This window comes from Olea europaea, chromosome 7, assembly GCF_002742605.1.
Source record: "Olea europaea var. sylvestris chromosome 7, O_europaea_v1, whole genome shotgun sequence".
Lineage (NCBI taxonomy): Eukaryota > Viridiplantae > Streptophyta > Magnoliopsida > Lamiales > Oleaceae > Olea > Olea europaea.
In genome coordinates this window covers 10,888,469-10,894,468 of record NC_036243.1, presented here as the reverse complement: position 1 = coordinate 10,894,468, position 6,000 = coordinate 10,888,469, and positions in this window count along the sequence as shown.

The following is a 6,000-nucleotide window of genomic DNA, read 5'->3' as shown; positions in this document are numbered from 1 at the left end:
GAGGCACGATTAGTTAGGCGGGAGATGGAAACTATGAACGAGCGGCTGAGCATATATGTGGATGAGTGGATGGAATACAGATAAGAATGAACGACACTTGGGATTGAGTGTGTAACATGGAGGGCGAAGTTAGAGCACAGAGTAGCATGATGAGAGCCATGCAAGTAGAGCAAGTCTAGCAGTCGGATCTATTGAGGCAGATCTTGGCTTATTTCTCAACATCTACTGGGCGACGACACCGCAGGACCCAACTACCAGGCACTACCACCACAGTGATCAGGGGAGTTTTATTTAACTCATTTTGCTATTTTTAATGCACACTTGTCCTTCAAATTATGCCTTTTGAAACTTTTATTTTTCACATTGAGGGCAATGTATTGTATAAGTTTGGGAGGTGGCGGTATATTTTGAACGTGACACATTTTGGAAACAAAATTATCAGTATGTAATGTAATCCTTTTGAAACGATCACATTCCATCAATACCTTGTTACTGATTACATGTTGTGTACCTGATACGTGATTATTGGATTATGTATTAAGTTCATTGCATGCCTGTGTAGGTTTGATAGCCTTGCTGGCAATGATGTGATTATTGTAATAGGTATGTATGGAAACTATGAATATAGTGCAGAATTTGATTAACTGATACTTGTTGAGGTAGTACTTGACATTCCATATGCATGCCACTCATACCATACATGTCAGGTGAGTGATTGGGTTTGAATAAAGCAGGAGAAACCAGAATAACCTCGATTGATTAAACCGTAAATTAATGTAGACCCATAAACCAAAGTGCCTTGATGAATAAATTGGAGACGGTTTAACAACTATAGGGGAACATTGAGATAAGTGGAGGTTTCATGTATGAATTACGATGTGTAGATTGCCTAGACAAGTGAGATGAAAACTAAGAGAAAGTCTTCAATTGGGGAGTTGATTCGAGAGACCAAATGTCTAGAAAAAAATAAAAAGGGGCATAATTTTTAGTTTCCAAAAATGTGACACCTTTCCAAGCTTTTATGACTCGAGCAAGTAAGCCTGTAAGGATATCTCGAAATCTGGTGCCCTAAAACCAACTGATTTGGGAGGCATCGGCCCAAAGCTCGTTACAAGGGTCATATAGAAAGCAAGAGGGAAAGAAGTTAATAAAAAGTCATCTGATCAAGCATTTATAACTCGAGTGAATAAGCCTGCAAGGGTTTTAAAACCTGGTGCCCTAAAGCTAATTGGTTCGAAAGTCACTGGCCTAAAACTTACTACAGGGGTTGTATAGAAAGCAAATGAGAAGATGACATAAAAAATAATAATTTAATGAAAAATACAAAGTATGATAGTATAGAAACATCCCTTGGACATTTGGTTGATAATAGTCACACCTTCAATGTGAGGCAAGTAATTTAGTTTAATCTTGAGTGTTAAAGCAATCAAATAAAGGAGAGCCTTCATTTGTTGACATGCAAACCCGTGATGGTGAGATCTATCCAAACAAAGAGAGAGTAAGGACTACAATCACCTAAACCTCTAACTTTAAAACACAATCTCGGGATATTTGAGTGAAAAGAATAAGTTTGGGGGGTTGTGTATCTCTCGAGCGAAGTAAGGATATATTTGACCATTTTGGGGTCGGGATTGAACCTATCATGAGCTAGTTATGTTGGCATGATTTCACACACACACACACACACACAGTGAGTCCTACATCCGACAAGTAAAGGTAGATTCTATTCTCGCACTATTGAAACTGTTTCCTGTGTTAATTACTGAATTCCAATCCTGAGATAAGGCAGGTTATTAAGCCATGTTTGTTAAGATTTAAGTCACTATCTTGTTTGAGGACAAACAACAGTTCAAGTTTGGGGGATTTGATAAGTGCATTTTTGTGCACTTATTTAATGCACAAACATGACTAAATTACGAGTGAAATATTTAAATTATGGCTTAAATTCGTTCAATTGTTGGATTGTAGGGTATAGTGATGGACATGGTGGAATTCATGAGAAAAAGAAGCAAAAAGAATCAAAACAAATGAAAGTGATATTTTAGGGACCAAAGTGCAAATATCCAAAAGATAAGCCAAAGGAGCAATCGAAAAATTAATAGTGCCAAGTACCAATTAGAGGTCAATATGAGGTGATGGAACAAAATGGTCGAAGAAAAGAGGTCAATAGACAAGAAGATTTAATTTAGGGACTAAAACGGCACAAAGTGAAAATTTGTTACACCATGCAACCGCATGGTGTTATTTCCATGCGGCTGCACATAACCTAATAGGGAATTCCAGGACCCAAACCACTTCTACCATGCGGTCGCATGGGTTAGCACCATGCGGTCACATGGTGAAAAATTCTGACGCGATTCTGCAGTTTCCTATTTTCACCAAAACTCTTCTCGAATTCGATTGGGACGCGATATAAAAATCTAGAGCCATCATATTTGGGGAAGAACGCATTGGGAGGCAAGAAACCACATTTTGGAGAGGATTTTAAGCGAAATTAATGAGGATTTACATGAAGATCATCAAGATTTCAGGCAATTTCATAGCCTAGTGATGCTTTTTCTTCAATTTATCATGTATTCAGTAATTTTCTCCATGATAGGCTATATTTTTCATGTACTAGGAGATCGATGTACCATATGATGTGATTTCTTCAATTTCTAGTTTTCAATTTGACAATAAACATGTATTGAATGTTTAAATGATTTATATACAATAATTTTCATCCATAATTAAGTGCACGTAATTATGTGATGTTTGGTGGTTTTTTCATCCGTTCGAGAGAAAAGAAATAAATTAGACACGATATAAATCGTCGTAGGTTCCGATAGGGGATAGAGATATACCTCTATACTTCGCGAGAATCTTTAGATGTTCATAAAATCACATGCATTCTTATATATGCATTTGTCCTAGAGATATAGGCCGGTGGTGTATAAAAATAGGTTCAATACATCTCGAAAGAGAGTGTTGAATAGATTTAGGAGCATTGATTCATCAATAATTCAATTGTGTTGTCATTTTATGAAATTAGGGTTAAGATTGATCATTGCATGAGAATTCGTGATCCTAGTACTTTTAATTTTCATTGAATACAATCAATTCACGTTCTAAACACATAATTTGCATTGTAATTCATTAAAATATCTTTTTGCATACCAAGTTCATTCTAATCTTCAAGTTTGCATAATTAGGGTTTTTCTAAGAATAAATTCCTGTTTTGACAAATTTGTTTCAGTTAAGGCTAAAATAGTTAGAATTGAACTACTCAATCTCTGTGGAACGATACTCGAAACTTAACATTCCACTTTATTATTTGTTAACGAACCGTACACTTGCGGTGAATTAAATCGAAAGAAAATATTTTGTGAACAGCTCTCCCTCATCAGTTATCAATAGATAATCAAGTATAGGATACTTGGTTGATGGATAAGCTCCCTGGTAGATTTTCTAATCTAAGGCTCCAATGTAGTAGGTTGCTTTCCCTGCTCAACATCCTCTAGATTATTCTCATCAGTCTCTGCTGGCTCAGCAGTATGACTATCAACACGAGTTCTATTATTTGAGTGGTACTTTCTGAAGATAAAGAGATAGGTATAAGGTCATCGACACCTTCAGTAACACGTCTTTGATTCCCAGATTTCTCGAAATCTGCTAACTTATGATTTTCATGAAAATTCACATCTCTACTTCTAATTATTTTCTTCTTTTTTGGATCTCATAATCTATAGCCAAATTCTACATCTCTATAGCCAACAAATATGGAAGCATTAGCTTTATCATCTAGTTTAATCATTGTTCCTTAGACACATGCAAATGCTTTGCACCTAAAATCCTTCAAGTGAGAATAAGAAACATCCTTTCCTATCTACACCTTTTCTGGAATCTTAAAATCCAAAGGAACTGATAGAGACCGATTGATTAGATAGCATGATGTTCGAATTGCTTCACCCCCAATTTGATTTAGGTAATCTACTCATCTTTAACATACTTCTGACATTTTCCACAATGGTACGGTTCATTCACTCTGCCACATCATTGTGTTGGTACCAGAAACTATCTTCTCATGTCTAATACCATGCTCTGAGCAGTAATCTTCAAATAGTTTAGAAGTGTATTCCTCTTTATTATTAGTTTGGAGAGATTTCAAAACCTTTCTGCTTTTCTCATTCGACCATGGCGTTAAACTTCTTGAACTGCTGAAAAACATGGTCTTTTGATCTCAAATAAAACCCCACAACGTTCGTGAAACATCATCAATAAAAGTAAGAAAGTACTTATTGCCACTAAGAACTCCACCTCAATTATACCATAAATACCAGAATAAACCAAATCTAAAATATTAGATTTTCTACTTGAGCACTTCTAAAAGGAGACTCTATATTGTTTACCAAGTAAACAATAATTACAAGAATTTAATTATGTACATTTGGTAAAGGAATGAGGGACTTTCTTGCCAAAATCTACAATCTTTTCTCACTTAGGTGAACCAATCGCCAGACCACAAGTCTTGTGAAGAATCACTTTCAGTTGCATTCACCGCTTCACTACACACCTTTACTTGTGTCTTATAAAGTGTGCAACAAACATTTCCTATAGCAAATATCAGTGACCCTTTTATTAGTTTCCATCTTTCACTGTCAAAATAACTGTCATATCGTCCTTTATCAAATGCATGTGTAGATAGCAAATTCAGGCGCATGTTTGGAACATGTTGCACATTCTTCATTGTCAGGCTACATCCGATATTAGTTTGAATACAAATATCACTGATTCCCACAATGATTGTAAAACTATTATTACTCATTTTCACCCTGTTAAAGTTACCCGATTTGTATGAAGTTAAGAACTCACATCTTGGAGTAATGTAGTAAGAAGCCACTAAGTCAATAACCTATTCAACAAACAAATCTGCAATATGACAAAACTGCTCATCTTCTGCGAGAAAAACTGCTACCACTATTTCCTCATCTGAAGAGCTAGCTGCTATATTTTGATTAGTTTTTTCTAATTTTTCTCCTCTTTCATTTTATTTTTCCAAGTCATGCAATGTTTCTTTATATGATCCTCTTTATTACAATAAAAACATTTAACATTTCATCTTACCTTTGACTGACTTCTGAAGTTATCACGTCCCTTAGGATATTTGCTTTTACCCATTCCTTTGTTATTAGTAATAAGAGCCTTTACATATTCTTGTCTAAGTCTTTCCTTTTTATTTCTTCATTAAACAAATTGTCTTTAACTAAAATAAGTCCAAGCACACCATTCGGAAATGAGTTACTAAGTGATACAACCAAAGTCTCCCAAATATCAGGCAATGAACTCAGAAATAATAGTGCTTGCATCTTATCATCTAGCACTATTTTCATTGTGGTCAACTGATTTACCAAGTCTTGGAATTTACTTAAATTCTCAGCAAATGATTTTCCCTCATTTAGTTTCAGATTCACAAGCTTTCTAATAGTAAAAGCTTTATTTTTTTAGCGACCTTCTTCTCATAGAAACCCTCTAGTTTCTCCCAAAAGCTATGTGTATCTATCTCTTGAGATATATGATGGAATACTTTAAGATCAACCCACACTCTAATTTATTAAATGGCTTTCTTATTCATCTCCTTCCAATCACTGTCACTCGTACTGTTTGGCTTAGCACTATCACTTTCAATAGATTCATGTAAATCCTTACAATAAAGGATATCATCCATCATAGGCTTCTAAATAAAGTAATTTGAAGCTGATAATTTAATCATAGTGCTCGAAGTGTTCTCCATTTACTTCTACAATAAAACCACAATCACACAACCCAAGCTTTGATACCACATTGTTGGGCAATTTCCCTTTTGCGAATAAACTCACAATCCAAACAAACAACTAATTTAAATACCGATAATAATAATAATAATAAAGAAAGAAAGAAATAAAGAACACACCAAATTTACATGGAAAGAACCTTCCAGTGTAGAGAGAAAAAAATTACAGAGCAATTTTGGCCAAATCCACT